Source organism: Salvelinus namaycush, unplaced genomic scaffold (assembly GCF_016432855.1).
Source record: "Salvelinus namaycush isolate Seneca unplaced genomic scaffold, SaNama_1.0 Scaffold629, whole genome shotgun sequence".
Classification (NCBI taxonomy): Eukaryota; Metazoa; Chordata; class Actinopteri; order Salmoniformes; family Salmonidae; genus Salvelinus; species Salvelinus namaycush.
Genome location: NW_024061341.1, coordinates 62,003 through 82,154, shown reverse-complemented (window position 1 = coordinate 82,154; position 20,152 = coordinate 62,003). Strand labels below are relative to the sequence as shown.

Here is a 20,152-nt window from a genome sequence, read left to right as displayed (position 1 = left end):
CACATTATGGTACTGTGGATGAGGGAGATCACATTATGGTACTGTGGATGAGGGAGGTCACATTATGGTACTGTGGATGAGGGAGGTCACATTATGGTACTATGGATGAGGGAGATCACATTATGGTACTGTGGATGAGGGAGGTCACATTATGGTACTATGGATGAGGGAGGTCACATTATGGTACTGTGGATGAGGGAGGTCACATTATGGTACTGTGGATGAGGGAGGTCACATTATGGTACTATGGATGAGGGAGGCCACAAGCAGCTGGTAGTGCATCTTGTCCTTGTAGCATGATCTTTATTGACGATCAGAAATTCAGTTTGAATGAGTTTCTCAACATTGATTTAGAAGTGGTCCAGTCTTGTGGATGGGCTGTTGCTTATTTAATAAAGATGACAGTGCAGGGGCTGCTGGGAAACTACATGATGTTTTATCTTGTCCGATGTTAGGGTTTTTTCTCCTCCTTCTGCCAAATGTCATCATGGTTCTATTTTTAGATTTGGTTAGATGTGGAAAGAATTGGGTGAATAAAAATAATATCTACTTTCAGATAAGCCTGTCTTTTTTTTTCTTTTTTGTGCATGTCATTTTCTCCATTAAGAAGATAAACTGTGCGCTGGGTCTTCTTTCTGTTGAATAAATGATTAAATTACCTTATTTTACCTTATTATTTGAGATTTTCCAATAGTCAACACGACTCTGTTCTGGTCTCCTCTCATCAGTAAACGTCTTTATACACAGCACCAACTGTTCAAACTTGGACAAGTTGCACATCTGGAAATATTGCATCACCGCAAAGACCCCGGATCGGAGAGAGAGAAGCGTTAAATTCTCCCAGTCGGTTTTACGAAAACAGTCTTTGGAGCGACATGACAAATACAACGCTCGAAGATTTGGACAGAAACATAACTTATTGAAGGATGGCAGATTGATAAAACATCAAATTGCACTCTTGATTGTATGCATATTATTTAAAAGTTCCGGGTACAATGTGGAAATCCCGATGAAGCGGAAATCGTGAGCTAAAGTTGTGTTTACGGCGAAGGAGTGGCTCATACTGTCTCCAGAAGTAAGTCGATGTTTATGTTATGTTGAACTTGAATACTAGATCGATTTTTCAAAGTTTTAGGATTCTCAATTATAATTACGCAAATAACTGAATTTCAAAACATGTTTGCAATGGATGGGAGGGCAGCAGCAACACGTTGAGTGGTCACATCGCGACACCCTTGCTTATAAAACATGTTTTGAGGACAAATGGAAACATGATAGCGTTATGTTATGATATCTCTGTTTTTATTTTTCTATTCCATTTGTTTTGAGTTGTATCAGATGACATCATGCGTTATTCTCTGCTTGGTGGTTATGTAGTCTGCGTTGGCATGGATACTTGCATGATGAGTAAAAAAGCCTCATCTGAGTTTTAAAGTCATTGAGTTATTGCTATACAGTAGCTTTCATTATGTAACCTGTGCTCGTGGATTTTATGCAGCTCACACAGTCAGTCAGTATAGCTCATGTATATACACACACTTACACACACACGCATACATATACACACACACACACTACCGTAGAGTGCAGTAAACCAATATCTGTTTATTCTGTACCAAACATACACTGCAGTGTTTGGCCCTGCATGGTTAGTGCTTTACGATTCACATCACAGACAGCTTTTTGACTTTTTATGGAGTCACTGTAGTCAAGGAATGTAGACTTTCCCACAGCTCTGAAATGTCATCTGAGGCATTACCTCATTGACACGCAGACATACGTAGTACAAACAAACGGCCCAATATAAAATGGCCAATATATTCCCAATATAGTGCACAAACTTTTTTCTTTCTTTTTTTTCTCTCCAATATTTATTTTTTATAACATTTTTGAAATTTTACCCCTTTTTCTCCCCGATTTCGTTGTATTCAATTGGTAGTTACAGTCTTGTCTCATCGCTGCAACTCCCGTACAGACTCAGGAGAGGTGAAGGCCGAGAGTCCTCTGAAACACAACCCAGCCAAGCTGCACTGCCTCTTGACTGGCGACTGTGTCACCGTGCACTGCTCCCGGCCCGCCACAGGAGTTGCTAGTGCGCGATGGGACAAGGACATCCCTGCCGGCCAAACCCTCCCAGACGACGCTGGGCCAATTGTGCGCCGCCCCATGAGTCTCCCAGTCGCGGCCGACTGCGATAGAGCCTGGACTCGAACCCAGAATCTCTAGTGGCACAGCTAGCACTGCCTTAGACCACTGCTCCACTAGGGAGGCCCATAGTGCACCACCTTTCACCAGGCCCATAGGGCACCACCCTTCACCAGGCCCATAGGGCACTACCTTTCACCAGGCCCATAGTACACTCCCTTTCACCAGGCCCATAGGGCACTACCTTTCACCAGGCCCATAGGGCACTACCTTTCACCAGGCCCATAGGGCACTACCTTTCACCAGGCCCATAGGGCACTACCTTTCACCAGGCCCATAGGGCACTACCTTTCACCAGGCCCATAGGGCACTACCTTTCACCAGGCCCATAGTGCACTGCCTTTCACCAGGCCCATAGGGCACTACCTTTCACCAGGCCCATAGTGCACTACCTTTCACCAGGCCCATAGTACACTACCTTTCACCAGGCCCATAGGGCACTACCTTTCACCAGGCCCATAGGGCACTACCTTTCACCAGGCCCATAGGGCACTACCTTTCACCAGGCCCATAGGGCACTACCTTTCACCAGGCCCATAGGGCACTACCTTTCACCAGGCCCATAGGGCACTACCTTTCACCAGGCCTATAGGGCTCTGATCAAAGGTAGTGCACTATGTAGTCGAAGTACTATAGTTCAACCTATGGGCCTTTGGCCAAAAGTAGTGCACTATGTAGGGAATAGGGTTCCATTTGGGACGCAGCCCCATACGGCTCGTTCTCCTGGCTACTGTAGTCATGGTGTTTAATGGAATGGGACTAGTAAAGGTGCTCCATTATCTGTCAATACACATGAACGTACAGTAAACTCACTCACTCACTCACTCACTCACTCACTCACTCACTCACTCACTCACTCACTCACTCACTCACTCACTCACTCACTCACTCACTCACTCACTCACTCACTCCAATTATTCAAACCTGGAATCCTAAACAAACTTTGTTGAACTGTGGTCTTAGTATTTACATTCCACAGTGGTAAACTGGAAAACATTGACCAGGCCTTGTGTTCTCTCGTTGCCTGAGGAACCTGCTTCAGAGTGATGTGTTCCCTAGAGGCTGTCCCTGGTCTGTTACAGTACTGAACCTGGTTTAGAGTTGAGTCTTCCCTGGTCTGTTACAGTACTGAACCTGGTTTAGAGTTGAGTCTTCCCTGGTCTGTTACAGTACTGAACCTGGTTTAGAGTTGAGTCTTCCCTGGTCTGTTACAGTACTGAACCTGGTTTAGAGTTGAGTCTTCCCTGGTCTGTTACAGTACTGAACCTGGTTTAGAGTTGAGTCTTCCCTGGTCTGTTACAGTACTGAACCTGGTTTAGAGTTGAGTCTTCCCTGGTCTGTTACAGTACTGAACCTGGTTTAGAGTTGAGTCTTCCCTGGTCTGTTACAGTACTGAACCTGGTTTAGAGTTGAGTCTTCCCTGGTCTGTTACAGTACTGAACCTGGTTTAGAGTTGAGTCTTCCCTGGTCTGTTACAGTACTGAACCTGGTTTAGAGTTGAGTCTTCCCTGGTCTGTTATAGTACTGAACCTGGTTTAGAGTTGAGTCTTCCCTGGTCTGTTATAGTACTGAACCTGGTTTAGAGTTGAGTCTTCCCTGGTCTGTTACAGTACTGAACCTGGTTTAGAGTTGAGTCTTCCCTGGTCTGTTACTGTACTGAACCTGGTTTAGAGTTGAGTCTTCCCTGGTCTGTTACAGTACTGAACCTGGTTTAGAGTTGAGTCTTCCCTGGTCTGTTACAGTACTGAACCTGGTTTAGAGTTGAGTCTTCCCTGGTCTGTTACAGTACTGAACCTGGTTTAGAGTTGAGTCTTCCCTGGTCTGTTACAGTACTGAACCTGGTTTAGAGTTGAGTCTTCCCTGGTCTGTTACAGTACTGAACCTGGTTTAGAGTTGAGTCTTCCCTGGTCTGTTACATTACTGAACCTGGTTTAGAGTTGAGTCTTCCCTGGTCTGTTACAGTACTGAACCTGGTTTAGAGTTGAGTCTTCCCTGGTCTGTTACAGTACTGAACCTGGTTTAGAGTTGAGTCTTCCCTGGTCTGTTACTGTACTGAACCTGGTTTAGAGTTGAGTCTTCCCTGGTCTGTTACAGTACTGAACCTGGTTTAGAGTTGAGTCTTCCCTGGTCTGTTACAGTACTGAACCTGGTTTAGAGTTGAGTCTTCCCTGGTCTGTTACAGTACTGAACCTGGTTTAGAGTTGAGTCTTCCCTGGTCTGTTACAGTACTGAACCTGGTTTAGAGTTGAGTCTTCCCTGGTCTGTTACAGTACTGAACCTGGTTTAGAGTTGAGTCTTCCCTGGTCTGTTACATTACTGAACCTGGTTTAGAGTTGAGTCTTCCCTGGTCTGTTACAGTACTGAACCTGGTTTAGAGTTGAGTCTTCCCTGGTCTGTTACAGTACTGAACCTGGTTTAGAGTTGAGTCTTCCCTGGTCTGTTACATTACTGAACCTGGTTTAGAGTTGAGTCTTCCCTGGTCTGTTACAGTACTGAACCTGGTTTAGAGTTGAGTCTTCCCTGGTCTGTTACAGTACTGAACCTGGTTTAGAGTTGAGTCTTCCCTGGTCTGTTACAGTACTGAACCTGGTTTAGAGTTGAGTCTTCCCTGGTCTGTTACAGTACTGAACCTGGTTTAGAGTTGAGTCTTCCCTGGTCTGTTACAGTACTGAACCTGGTTTAGAGTTGAGTCTTCCCTGGTCTGTTACAGTACTGAACCTGGTTTAGAGTTGAGTCTTCCCTGGTCTGTTACAGTACTGAACCTGGTTTAGAGTTGAGTCTTCCCCGGTCTGTTACAGTACTGAACCTGGTTTAGAGTTGAGTCTTCCCCGGTCTGTTACAGTACTGAACCTGGTTTAGAGTTGAGTCTTCCCTGGTCTGTTACAGTACTGAACCTGGTTTAGAGTTGAGTCTTCCCCGGTCTGTTACAGTACTGAACCTGGTTTAGAGTTGAGTCTTCCCCGGTCTGTTACAGTACTGAACCTGGTTTAGAGTTGAGTCTTCCCTGGTCTGTTACAGTACTGAACCTGGTTTAGAGTTGAGTCTTCCCTGGTCTGTTACTGTACTCCCATTCCTCAGACCAGGAGGTAAGCAGCCAACCTGGTCTGAACATTGTGGCTGGACAGCTGGAGGATAACTGCATGTTTCAGAGATCTCCTGTAAATGGCAAGATGTTTGCCTCCAGAGCTATAACACAGAGTTTTAAAATGTCTTAGTGTAATCTCTGGTTATGAGAGCGAGCCTCTCGTCCTGCAATAGACAGGTCTGCAGAGAAGAGAGGAAGCTTCCTTCACTTCCTGTGTAACCAACCCACGTGACCAACTCAGCTCAAGCACATGGCGGCGAGGGTGTTTGTGGGCGATATTCGTCTTCACTTCAGCTTCCTGATCGTCTGAACAGGGAGGCAGTAACATTAATACTCACAAGGCATACTTGTACACTGAGCATACAAAACGTTAAGAACGTGACAGATTGACCAAGTGAATCCAAGCTATGATCCCTTATTGATGTCACTTGTTAAATCCACTTCAATCAGTGTAGATGAAGGGGAGGAGACGGGTTAAACAAGGAGTTTAAAGCCCTGAGACAATTGAGACATGGACTGTGTATGTGTGCCATTCAGAGGGGGAATGGGCAAGGCAAAATATTAGTGTCTTTGAACAGGGTATGCTAGTAGGTGCCAGGCACACCAGTTTGTGTCAAGAACTGCAACGCTGCTGGGGTTTTCACACTCAACAGTTTCCCGTGTGTATCAAGAATGGTCCACCACCCAAAGGACATCCAGCCAACTTGACACAACTGTGGGAAGCATTGGAGTCAACATGGGTCAGCATCTCTGTGGAACGCTTTCCACACCTTGTAGAGTCCATGCCCCGATGAATTGAGGCTGTTCTGAGGGCAAAAGTGGGGGTGCAACTCAGTATTGGTAAGGTGTTCATAATGTTTGGTATAGTCAGTATTAGTAAGGTGTTCATAATGTTTGGTATACTCAGTATTAGTAAGGTGTTCATAATGTTTGGTATACTCAGTATTGGTAAGGTGTTCATAATGTTTGGTATAGTCAGTATTAGTAAGGTGTTCATAATGTTTGGTATACTCAGTATTAGTAAGGTGTTCATAATGTTTGGTATAGTCAGTATTAGTAAGGTCTTCATAATGTTTGGTATAGTCAGTATTAGTAAGGTGTTCATAATGTTTGGTATAGTCAGTATTAGTAAGGTGTTCATAATGTTTGGTATACTCAGTATTAGTAAGGTGTTCATAATGTTTGGTATACTCAGTATTAGTAAGGTGTTCATAATGTTTGGTATACTCAGTATTAGTAAGGTGTTCATAATGTTTGGTATACTCAGTATTAGTAAGGTGTTCATAATGTTTTCTATAGTCATTGCAGCATGCTTGTATAGTACAGACTTTTGCTCATTGTTGGATGGAGAAGTAGATGAATAGAGTACAGTATCTGGAGATGAAGAGAGTACAGTATCTGGAGATGAAGAGAGTACCGTATCTGGAGATGAAGAGAGTACAGTATCTGGAGATGAAGAGAGTACAGTATCTGGAGATGAAGAGAGTACAGTATCTGGAGATGAAGAGAGTACAGTATCTGGAGATGAAGAGAGTACAGTATCTGGAGATGAAGAGAGTACAGTATCTGGAGATGAAGAGAGTCCCGTATCTGGAGATGAAGAGAGTACCGTATCTGGAGATGAAGAGAGTACAGTATCTGGAGATGAAGAGGTTACAGTATCTGGAGATGAAGAGAGTACAGTATCTGGAGATGAAGAGAGTCCCGTATCTGGAGGTGAAGAGAGTACCGTATCTGGAGATGAAGAGAGTACAGTATCTGGAGATGAAGAGAGTACCGTATCTGGAGATGAAGAGAGTACCGTATCTGGAGATGAAGAGAGTACAGTATCTGGAGATGAAGAGGGTACAGTATCTGGAGATGAAGAGAGTACAGTATCTGGAGATGAAGAGGGTACAGTATCTGGAGATGAAGAGAGTACAGTATCTGGAGATGAAGAGGGTACAGTATCTGGAGATGAAGAGAGTACAGTATCTGGAGATGAAGAGAGTACAGTATCTGTGTGTCTAGGAGTTGTTTGGACTGTGACTGTATCTGCAAACTGTATCAAATTGTCATCTGAGTCAAAGCATTAGCCTACACAATGCAAAGGGGGGGGGTCATATGTGTGTGTGACAGAGCGAGCGTGAGCGTGTGTGTGTGACAGAGCGAGCGTGAGCGTTTGTGTGTGACAGAGCGAGCGTGAGCGTGTGTGTAAGGCTGCTGACTGAGTTGAAAGAGAGGAAGTATGACTGAAAGCTGAACACAGGAAGTGGCTCTGACTCTGAGTAAAGCTATTTTAGCAGGAGAGGAGAGCTCTCTCTCTCTCTCTTGACAGCAGCTCTCTGAGGAGAGGAGGGTGTTCAATCTGCATCAGAGGACAGACTTCAGTGGGAGAGAGGAAGAAGAAGCCCTGTGATGCTCACATGACAGTGTGACTGAGAGCCCTAGATGAGAGGTGAGGTTTTGACTTTCACAGTAGAGGACAAACTGAAGAGGGGGGGAGGAGAGTGAGAGAAACTGCTGCTCAGCTCAGACTGTGTGACTGTGAGAGAGAGCCTAGATGAGAGGTTCTGCAGCTTTCACACTGCTGCCCCTCTCTCTCTCTCCACACGGTCAGTTCATGACACAGCAAGTTGAGGAAGTGAAATGCAGTAACATGGGGTTGGACTAAATGTGGAACTGTGACTTCTCTAATGTGTAAAGAGTGCTAGGAAGGGAACCAAATTAAGGAAGCTACCACCTATCGCTGTAACTGTGTGAGTACCATTTCTTTGCCTGTTCTTTGGAAGAATGATTTCGAGAGCTACCTAAGAGTGAATTTGTTGTCACCTTTTTGGGCACAACTTCCGTGAGTAGATGAAATAATTGTTTAATATATTGTTGTAATCCATTTGATACATTCATACAATATATGATATGTTTCCATCGTCCGAGCTCAGCTCCTGTTCTTTCTCTTCTGACAGTTGAGATTTCTCCTCAGATTTCTCCTCAGATTTCTCCTCAGATTTCTCCTCAGATTTCTCCTCAGATTTCTCCTCGGTGTTGGTGTTCTGTTTGACAGCTGTTTAATGGAGGAAAAGGGAACCATTGTAGTGTGAATTTGACTTGCGACTTTGTTTCCTGTCTTCCTGGGGAACATTAGTGGCTGCACTTTGCCAGAAATACTGTTGATGTTGGCAGAACTGTCTTTAAAGGGATAGTTTGGGCTTTTGGCAACGAGGTCCTTTATCTACTTCCCCAGAGTCAGTTAATATATGTAGTTCTGTCCTTGAGCTGTTCTTGTCTAATGATGTTCTGTATTATGTCATTCTGTATTATGTTTCATGTTTTGTGTGGACCCCAGGAAGAGTAGCTGCTGCTTTTGCAACAGCTAACGGGGATCCTAATAAAATACCAAGATGAACTTGTGGAGACCATTTTTATGTCTGCGTTCATTTGGAAGGAAGCTGCTAACTTGCAATTGCTTCTGATTTTATCAGGATCCCCATTAGCCGACGCCAATGGTGACAGCTAGTCTTCCTGGGGTCTGACACATAAAGACATTACAGACAAAAATACTTTACAATTTAAAACATGAACATAGTTTTCTAAATGGAAAAATTCACTACGACTAAAGACAAATGTACACACACTTTTTAAAAACAATACAACTAAAGAATGTGTGTGTGTGTGTGTGTGTGTGTGTGCGCACATGCGCATTTGCAGATCTATCAGTTACACATCAGTACATGCACACACATTTGGTCACATGGGGTAGAGGTGTTGCTTTATTAGTTTTGTGAAAGCAGGTTTGCTGTTAACTTGCTCTGTGAGATGGAAGGGGGTTCCATGCACTCATGTCTATGTATAATACTGTATGTTTTCTTGAATTTGTTCTGGACCTGGGAACTGAAGTGCGATGACTGGAAGTCAATGGTTACAGCTATCATGCTCACGAAACTACCTTTACTTCCTTCATACTCGATGTAGAAACTACCTTTACTTCCTTCATACTCGACGTAGAAACTACCTTTACTTCCTTCATACTCGACGTAGAAACTACCTTTACTTCCTTCATACTCGACGTAGAAACTACCTTTACTTCCTTCATACTCGACGTAGAAACTACCTTTACTTCCTTCATACTCGACGTAGAAACTACCTTTACTTCCTTCATACTCGATGTAGAAACTACCTTTACTTCCTTCATACTCGACGTAGAAACTACCTTTACTTCCTTCATACTCGATGTAGAAACTACCTTTACTTCCTTCATACTCGATGTAGAAACTACCTTTACTTCCTTCATACTCGACGTAGAAACTACCTTTACTTCCTTCATACTCGATGTAGAAACTACCTTTACTTCCTTCATACTCGACGTAGAAACTACCTTTACTTCCTTCATACTCGATGTAGAAACTACCTTTACTTCCTTCATACTCGATGTAGAAACTACCTTTACTTCCTTCATACTCGATGTAGAAACTACCTTTACTTCCTTCATACTCGATGTAGAAACTACCTTTACTTCCTTCATACTCGATGTAGAAACTACCTTTACTTCCTTCATACTCGATGTAGAAACTACCTTTACTTCCTTCATACTCGACGTAGAAACTACCTTTACTTCCTTCATACTCGACGTAGAAACTACCTTTACTTCCTTCATACTCGACGTAGAAACTACCTTTACTTCCTTCATACTCGACGTAGAAACTACCTTTACTTCCTTCATACTCGACGTAGAAACTACCTTTACTTCCTTCATACTCGACGTAGAAACTACCTTTACTTCCTTCATACTCGATGTAGAAACTACCTTTACTTCCTTCATACTCGACGTAGAAACTACCTTTACTTCCTTCATACTCGATGTAGAAACTACCTTTACTTCCTTCATACTCGATGTAGAAACTACCTTTACTTCCTTCATACTCGACGTAGAAACTACCTTTACTTCCTTCATACTCGATGTAGAAACTACCTTTACTTCCTTCATACTCGACGTAGAAACTACCTTTACTTCCTTCATACTCGATGTAGAAACTACCTTTACTTCCTTCATACTCGATGTAGAAACTACCTTTACTTCCTTCATACTCGATGTAGAAACTACCTTTACTTCCTTCATACTCGATGTAGAAACTACCTTTACTTCCTTCATACTCGATGTAGAAACTACCTTTACTTCCTTCATACTCGATGTAGAAACTACCTTTACTTCCTTCATACTCGATGTAGAAACTACCTTTACTTCCTTCATACTCGACGTAGAAACTACCTTTACTTCCTTCATACTCGACGTAGAAACTACCTTTACTTCCTTCATACTCGATGTAGAAACTACCTTTACTTCCTTCATACTCGATGTAGAAACTACCTTTACTTCCTTCATACTCGACGTAGAAACTACCTTTACTTCCTTCATACTCGATGTAGAAACTACCTTTACTTCCTTCATACTCGACGTAGAAACTACCTTTACTTCCTTCATACTCGACGTAGAAACTACCTTTACTTCCTTCATACTCGACGTAGAAACTACCTTTACTTCCTTCATACTCGACGTAGAAACTACCTTTACTTCCTTCATACTCGACGTAGAAACTACCTTTACTTCCTTCATACTCGACGTAGAAACTACCTTTACTTCCTTCATACTCGATGTAGAAACTACCTTTACTTCCTTCATACTCGATGTAGAAACTACCTTTACTTCCTTCATACTCGACGTAGAAACTACCTTTACTTCCTTCATACTCGACGTAGAAACTACCTTTACTTCCTTCATACTCGATGTAGAAACTACCTTTACTTCCTTCATACTCGATGTAGAAACTAGCTTTACTTCCTTCATACTCGATGTAGAAACTAGCTTTACTTCCTTCATACTCGACGTAGAAACTAGCTTTACTTCCTTCATACTCGACGTAGAAACTAGCTTTACTTCCTTCATACTCGACGTAGAAACTAGCTTTACTTCCTTCATACTCGACGTAGAAACTACCTTTACTTCCTTCATACTCGACGTAGAAACTACCTTTACTTCCTTCATACTCGACGTAGAAACTACCTTTACTTCCTTCATACTCGATGTAGAAACTACCTTTACTTCCTTCATACTCGACGTAGAAACTACCTTTACTTCCTTCATACTCGACGTAGAAACTACCTTTACTTCCTTCATACTCGACGTAGAAACTACCTTTACTTCCTTCATACTCGACGTAGAAACTAGCTTTACTTCCTTCATACTCGACGTAGAAACTAGCTTTACTTCCTTCATACTCGACGTAGAAACTACCTTTACTTCCTTCATACTCGACGTAGAAACTACCTTTACTTCCTTCATACTCGACGTAGAAACTACCTTTACTTCCTTCATACTCGATGTAGAAACTACCTTTACTTCCTTCATACTCGATGTAGAAACTACCTTTACTTCCTTCATACTCGACGTAGAAACTAGCTTTACTTCCTTCATACTCGACGTAGAAACTAGCTTTACTTCCTTCATACTCGATGTAGAAACTAGCTTTACTTCCTTCATACTCGACGTAGAAACTAGCTTGACTTCCTTCATACTCGATGTAGAAACTAGCTTGACTTCCTTCATACTCGATGTAGAAACTAGCTTTACTTCCTTCATACTCGATGTAGAAACTAGCTTTACTTCCTTCATACTCGACGTAGAAACTAGCTTTACTTCCTTCATACTCGACGTAGAAACTAGCTTTACTTCCTTCATACTCGACGTAGAAACTACCTTTACTTCCTTCATACTCGATGTAGAAACTACCTTTACTTCCTTCATACTCGATGTAGAAACTAGCTTTACTTCCTTCATACTCGATGTAGAAACTAGCTTTACTTCCTTCATACTCGACGTAGAAACTACCTTTACTTCCTTCATACTCGACGTAGAAACTACCTTTACTTCCTTCATACTCGACGTAGAAACTACCTTTACTTCCTTCATACTCGACGTAGAAACTACCTTTACTTCCTTCATACTCGACGTAGAAACTACCTTTACTTCCTTCATACTCGATGTAGAAACTACCTTTACTTCCTTCATACTCGATGTAGAAACTACCTTTACTTCCTTCATACTCGACGTAGAAACTACCTTTACTTCCTTCATACTCGATGCAGAAACATAAAAATGGTATCCACGAGTTCATCTGACTCTGGGGAAGAAATCCCAAACTATCCCTGTTTTCAATCGTTAGACCAGTGGTCACCAACCGGTCGATCGCGATCTCCAAGGCATTCCTAGTTGATCACCAAACATTTCTGTAAAAAAATCAACAATAAAGCCTTGCGTTCCTATTTTATTTGTTTTGCGCTGTTGTCGTCAGGTGCACTTGATTCATCAGCCCTAGCACCAGGATGATGAATCAAGTGCACCTTGATTGCCTCCCCATTTTGAACCATTTCATGTGTCTGAAGGTAGAACTCTGCCTACCCGGCAGGCCCAGAGAGAAAATCAAGTGAACCTATAGGCCTACCGCTGGCCAATCAGATAGCTCAGACCACCGTGTCTGTACAGTTTCCTCGAGCCATAGACTGTAAAAAGAAGCCTCGAATGCACAGCAAAGTTGATCATGTGAGATTTCAAAACTTTTAAAAACCATAACTAGACTCAACGAATACAGCAAAGAGATGCAATTTTTATGAATAAATTAATGTTTAAGTTGTTATTCAGCACTGTCAACACTTTGTTCAACACTTTTATAAGCCATAAAATGTGTCTTCTCCCTACTTCCACTCAAGCTACAACCAGCACTGAAGCTGCAATGAATGAGTATAGCAAAGTGTTTCCATAAGCTTGTGTTATTATTAGTGGCTTGTCTATCTTTTCATATCGAGGGATATTTTACTTTCTCTGGTCGTTGGAGTAACAACAGGAACTGGTGCAGGAGGCAGAAATAATGACTCAGAGCTGCAATATGTCACTTTTTAAGTGACCTGACCAAATTCACATAGAATGTGTTTATATAGATCTGTCATTCTCATTGAAAGCAAGTCTAAGAAGCGGTAGATCTGTTCTATGTGCTCTATTTCTATGCTTCCCGTTCTTAAGTTTCGTTTTCTGCGTCTTTTACTTTCGGTTTTGTACACCAGCATCAAACAGCTGAAAATACAATATTTTTGTTTATGGAAAATATATTTCACAGCGGTTTAGACGAGACAATGATTCTCTACACTATACTTGCTTGTTTTGTCACAAACTGAAAGAACTATTAGAATTTTAACAACCAGGAAATGGCGGCGTGATTTCTGCATAGTGCATCTTTAAGTTTCGTCATCAGCAGGAAGACTGCCTTTTCTCAGAGGAGAGAGGGTGAGTCAGGTGAGAGGCAGCCTTACTGCATCTCCCTCAGACTGACCATCAGATGCAGCCCATCAGATGCAGGCCATCAGTCCAGTACAAAAGAAAGGAAGTAAATGATTACGCTCACTCAGCTGTGCCTCACAAGTAATACAACCAATGATCTATTACCAGTGTGGTCATACACAGTACCTCAAATGTTGAAATAGAATTCCTAACTGGAAGAACAACATTGGTAGGGCAAATCAAGCATAGCCAATATGCAGTGATAATGTATTGGGCCTATAGCCTACTGAACAAACCTCATTGCTACAGAACTGTTTTTAACTGGTTCATGTTGCATAGGCTTACGTTTTTGAAGTTATGTTTAAGAAAAAATCAGAACGGAAGATCTCTGAGCGGTAGGTCTCTGAGCGGTAGATCTCTGAGCGGTAGATCTCTGAGCGGTAGAGCTCTGAGCGGTAGGTCTCTGAGCGGTAGGTCTCTGAGCGGTAGGTCTCTGAGCGGTAGGTCTCTGAGCGGTAGATCTCTGAGCGGTAGATCTCTGAGCGGTAGAGCTCTGAGCGGTAGAGCTCTGAGCGGTAGAGCTCTGAGCGGTAGGTCTCTGAGCGGTAGGTCTCTGAGCGGTAGGTCTCTGAGGGGTAGGTCTCTGAGCGGTAGGTCTCTGAGCGGAAGATCTCTGAGCGGTAGATCTCTGAGCGGTAGGTCTTTGAGCGGTAGGTCTTTGAGCGGTAGGTCTCTGAGCGGTAGGTCTCTGAGCGGTAGGTCTCTGAGCGGTAGATCTCTGAGCGGTAGATCTCTGAGCGGTAGAGATCTGAGCGGTAGAGATCTGAGCGGTAGAGCTCTGAGCGGTAGAGCTCTGAGCGGAAGAGCTCTGAGCGGTAGAGCTCTGAGCGGAAGAGCTCTGAGCGGAAGAGCTCTGAGCGGAAGAGCTCTGAGCGGTAGAGCTCTGAGCGGAAGAGCTCTGAGCGGTAGAGCTCTGAGCGGAAGAGCTCTGAGCCGTAGAGCTCTGAGCGGTAGAGCTCTGAGCGGTAGAGCTCTGAGCGGTAGGTCTCTGAGCGGTAGATCTCTGAGCGGAGATGACCTCTAACCTTAGACTAATTACCTCAGTGTGGAAGTTGTGGGAAGTGGACTTCCTCTTCCCTTATTCTAGGAACGTCTGGTAATGTACTAGAGGGGTTTATTTAAAGTCTCCCCTGTGTGGGTTAGTATTGCCACATAACTCTACTCTAGCTAACGTCCCATACAGGATGTTAGCTTAGCTACTCAGCACGGTTTCTCTCTATACACACACACACACACACACACACACACACACACACACACACACACACACACACACACACACACACACACACACACACACACTGCTGTATTATACTGTCCAGTTCTGTGAGGGAAGCATCCAGCCTTCTACCTAATCCCACCCACATCCCTTTTAGGTACAACAGGGCCCGTGGGGAGGGGGGATGTTTTTGGCAATGCCACCGGATGTCCTCTACTCTGCACTGCCACTATGGTCTATCTCTCTGGTATTGCTATTCCTTTAACAACTGTTGTCATAAAAGTTTTGAGAATACTTATGTTGTCTCCGGTCAGTTTATTTACCTCTATAACTGCTAGTGGTGGTGTTGTCTCCGGTCAGTTTATTCACCTCTATAACTGCTAGTGGTGGTGTTGTCTCCGGTCAGTTTATTCACCTCTATAACTGCTAGTGGTGGTGTTGTCTCCAGTCAGTTTATTCACCTCTATAACTGCTAGTGGTGGTGTTGTCTCCAGTCAGTTTATTCACCTCTATAACTGCTAGTGGTGGTGTTGTCTCCAGTCAGTTTATTCGCCTCTATAACTGCTAGTGGTGGTGTTGTCTCCAGTCAGTTTATTCGCCTCTATAACTGCTAGTGGTGGTGTTGTCTCCAGTCAGTTTATTCGCCTCTATAACTGCTAGTGGTGGTGTTGTCTCCAGTCAGTTTATTCGCCTCTATAACTGCTAGTGGTGGTGTTGTCTCCAGTCAGTTTATTCGCCTCTATAACTGCTAGTGGTGGTGTTGTCTCCAGTCAGTTTATTCGCCTCTATAACTGCTAGTGGTGGTGTTGTCTCCAGTCAGTTTATTCGCCTCTATAACTGCTAGTGGTGGTGTTGTCTCCAGTCAGTTTATTCGCCTCTATAACTGCTAGTGGTGGTGTTGTCTCCAGTCAGTTTATTCGCCTCTATAACTGCTAGTGGTGGTGTTGTCTCCAGTCAGTTTATTCGCCTCTATAACTGCTAGTGGTGGTGTTGTCTCCAGTCAGTTTATTCGCCTCTATAACTGCTAGTGGTGGTGTTGTCTCCAGTCAGTTTATTCGCCTCTATAACTGCTAGTGGTGGTGTTGTCTCCAGTCAGTTTATTCGCCTCTATAACTGCTAGTGGTGGTGTTGTCTCCAGTCAGTTTATTCGCCTCTATAACTGCTAGTGGTGGTGTTGTCTCCAGTCAGTTTATTCGCCTCTATAACTGCTAGTGGTGGTGTTGTCTCCAGTCAGTTTATTCGCCTCTATAACTGCTAGTGGTGGTGTTGTCTCCAGTCAGTTTATTCGCCTCTATAACTGCTAGTGGTGGTGTTGTCTCCAGTCAGTTTATTCGCCTCTATAACTGCTAGTGGTGGTGTTGTCTCCAGTCAGTTTATTCGCCTCTATAACTGCTAGTGGTGGTGTTGTCTCCAGTCAGTTTATTCGCCTCTATAACTGCTAGTGGTGGTGTTGTCTCCAGTCAGTTTATTCGCCTCTATAACTGCTAGTGGTGGTGTTGTCTCCAGTCAGTTTATTCGCCTCTATAACTGCTAGTGGTGGTGTTGTCTCCAGTCAGTTTATTCGCCTCTATAACTGCTAGTGGTGGTGTTGTCTCCAGTCAGTTTATTCGCCTCTATAACTGCTAGTGGTGGTGTTGTCTCCAGTCAGTTTATTCGCCTCTATAACTGCTAGTGGTGGTGTTGTCTCCAGTCAGTTTATTCGCCTCTATAACTGCTAGTGGTGGTGTTGTCTCCAGTCAGTTTATTCGCCTCTATAACTGCTAGTGGTGGTGTTGTCTCCAGTCAGTTTATTCGCCTCTATAACTGCTAGTGGTGGTGTTGTCTCCAGTCAGTTTATTCACCTCTATAACTGCTAGTGGTGGTGTTGTCTCCAGTCAGTTTATTCACCTCTATAACTGCTAGTGGTGGTGTTGTCTCCAGTCAGTTTATTCACCTCTATAACTGCTAGTGGTGGTGTTGTCTCCAGTCAGTTTATTCACCTCTATAACTGCTAGCGGTGGTGTGTGTGTTTTTACTAGGTGTCTCTGCTGCTAACCCTGATGAGGTACCTCGGTGCGGGGGTTGTCGGGAGGATCAAAGAGCAGCAGCCATTTTAACAGCGTCTAAACTGAAGCATGTGTGTTTGTATATGCGAGCCGCATGTGTGTCCTACTTGTGCTACTTCAAAGTGTCCACAGTCCCACAGGAGGAGTCATGTGTCGCTAGCGGCAGCCTAACCCCAACCCAACCCTGACCAGGCTCCAGTCTAACCCCAACCCAACCCTGACCAGGCTCCAGTCTAACCCCAACCCAACCCTGACCAGGCTCCAGTCTAACCCCAACCCTGACCAGGCTCCAGTCCAACCCCAACCCTGACCAGGCTCCAGTCTAACCCCAACCCCAACCCTGACCAGGCTCCAGTCTAACCCCAACCCCAACCCTGACCAGGCTCCAGTCTAACCCCAACCCAACCCTGACCAGGCTCCAGTCTAACCCCAACCCTGACCAGGCTCCAGTCTAACCCCAACCCTGACCAGGCTCCAGTCCAACCCCAACCCTGACCAGGCTCCAGTCTAACCCCAACCCAACCCTGACCAGGCTCCAGTCCAACCCCAACCCAACCCTGACCAGGCTCCAGTCCAACCCCAACCCAACCCTGACCAGGCTCCAGTCTAACCCCAACCCAACCCTGACCAGGCTCCAGTCCAACCCAACCCTGACCAGGCTCCAGTCCAACCCCAACCCAACCCTGACCAGGCTCCAGTCCAACCCCAACCACATCACTGACCAGGCTCCAGTCCAACCCCAACCACATCACTGACCAGGCTCCAGTCCAACCCCAACCCAACCCTGACCAGGCTCCAGTCCAACCCCAACCCAACCCTGACCAGGCTCCAGTCCAACCCCAACCCAACCCTGACCAGGCTCCAGTCCAACCCCAACCACATCACTGACCAGGCTCCAGTCCAACCCTGACCAGGCTCCAGTCCAACCCTGACCAGGCTCCAGTCCAACCCTGACCAGGCTCCGGCCCAACCCCAACACTGACCAGACTCCAGTCCAACAACACCAACCCTGACCAGGCTCTGGCCCAACCTAAACCCTGGACGCAATGTTTACTCTCTAGACAGTGTATGTCTCTCTGGGTCAACCCCTTCAGCAGGAGAAACCTTAGCCTGGAATCCCCTCTGAAGATGTCTCAGCAGGAGAAACCATAGCCTGGAATCCCCTCTGAAGATGTCTCAGCAGGAGAAACCTTAGCCTGGAATCCCCTCTGAAGATGTCTCAGCAGGAGAAACCTTAGCCTGGAATCCCCTCTGAAGATGTCTCAGCAGGAGAAACCTTAGCCTGGAATCCCCTCTGAAGATGTCTCAGCAGGAGAAACCTTAGCCTGGAATCCCCTCTGAAGATGTCTCAGTAGGAGAAACCATAGCCTGGAATCCCCTCTGAAGATGTCTCAGCAGGAGAAACCATAGCCTGGAATCCCCTCTGAAGATGTCTCAGTAGGAGAAACCTGGAATATCATTCTGACTATAGTAGTTTCAAATCAAATCAACGTTTATTTGTCACGTGCGCCGAATACAACAGGTGTAGACCTTACAGTGAAATGCTTACTTACAGGCTCTAACCAATAGTGCAAAAAAGGTATTAGGTGAACAATAGGTAAGTAAAGAAATAAAACAACAGTGAAAAGACAGGCTATATACAGTAGTGATGCTATAAAAGTAGCGAGGCTACATACAGACACCGGTTAGTCAGGCTGATTGAGGTAGTATGTACATGTAGATATGGTTAAAGTGACTATACATATATGATGAACAGAGAGTAGCAGTAGCGTAAAGAGGGGGTGGCGGGACACAATGCAGATAGCCCGGTTTTCCAGGCTAGCAGAAAGCAGGGCTGCAGGGTAGAGTCCACCAGAATGAAAACAGAGTAGTCCGGTCCAGTAGTTGTTCACACAACCCTGTTGTTGTTTACATAGTCATTCTAGTTCCAGAGAAACAACATGAAAACAAACATGGGGTTGTGACTGTGAGAAGGGCTGAGTAGCCAACAGGAGCCATGTGGTTCATGGGGTTGTGACTGTGAGAAGGGCTGAGTAGCCAACAGGAGCCATGTGGTTCATGGGGTTGTGACTGTGAGAAGGGCTGAGTAGCCAACAGGAGCCATGTGGTTCATGGGGTTGTGACTGTGAGAAGGGCTGAGTAGCCAACAGGAGCCATGTGGTTCATGGGGTTGTGACTGTGAGAAGGGCTGAGTAGCCAACAGGAGCCATGTGGTTCATGGGGTTGTGACTGTGAGAAGGGCTGAGTAGCCAACAGGAGCCATGTGGTTCATGGGGTTGTGACTGTGAGAAGGGCTGAGTAGCCAACAGGAGCCATGTGGTTCATGGGGTTGTGACTGTGAGAAGGGCTGAGTAGCCAACAGGAGCCATGTGGTTCATGGGGTTGTGACTGTGAGAAGGGCTGAGTAGCCAACAGGAGCCATGTGGTTCATGGGGTTGTGACTGTGAGAAGGGCTGAGTAGCCAACAGGAGCCATGTGGTTCATGGGGTTGTGACTGTGAGAAGGGCTGAGTAGCCAACAGGAGCCATGTGGTTCATGGGGTTGTGACTGTGAGAAGGGCTGAGTAGCCAACAGGAGCCATGTGGTTCATGGGGTTGTGACTGTGAGAAGGGCTGAGTAGCCAACAGGAGCCATGTGGTTCATGGGGTTGTGACTGTGAGAAGGGCTGAGTAGCCAACAGGAGCCATGTGGTTCATGGGGTTGTGACTGTGAGAAGGGCTGAGTAGCCAACAGGAGCCATGTGGTTCATGGGGTTGTGACTGTGAGAAGGGCTGAGTAGCCAACAGGAGCCATGTGGTTCTCTCTACAGCTGAATCATCTGCCTTTCCTTTTGCCTGGAGCAGATTCTCTGGGGGGTTTTCTCTCTCGCTCACTTCTCTTGGTCTCTCTCTCTCTCTCTCTCTCTCTGTGTGTGGTGTGTGTGTGTGTGAGATCTCTACTTCATTCCTGTAAATGCCTGGAGATGCCCTTTTAAGAGCAGGCCAGGCCCACTAGGGATGACGTGGTGTGTCATCAGGCCACGTATCTTCTTCCAGTCTCATGGCTCTCTGCTTGTGGCACTGATATCAATGTCTCCATTGTGGGAAGCTATTTTTCTAATATTAGCCGGAGGGGTGCATGTCAGTGGTGCTCATCGCTAAACAATGAGGAGTAGTGTAGACTCTGAGGGGGGGGGGGGGGGGAGGGGTTGCACATCTCAATGAGGAGTAGTGTAGACTCTGGTGGGGGGGGGG

At 45.0% G+C, this 20,152-nt stretch overlaps 1 protein-coding gene across 5 annotated transcripts in view; it reads left to right on the top strand.

Moving 5' to 3' along the window:
* Positions 1–786: 786 nt before the first annotated feature.
* Positions 787–20,152, top strand: part of LOC120042175 (WAS/WASL-interacting protein family member 1-like) — a 35,968-nt gene continuing 16,602 nt past the window's right edge. For 2 of the 5 annotated variants that reach the window (XM_038987044.1, XM_038987039.1), the window contains exon 1: positions 787–1,075. The gene's annotated coding sequence lies outside the window, so the exon portion shown is untranslated. The other 3 variants (XM_038987040.1, XM_038987043.1, XM_038987041.1) reach the window with 3 other exon arrangements.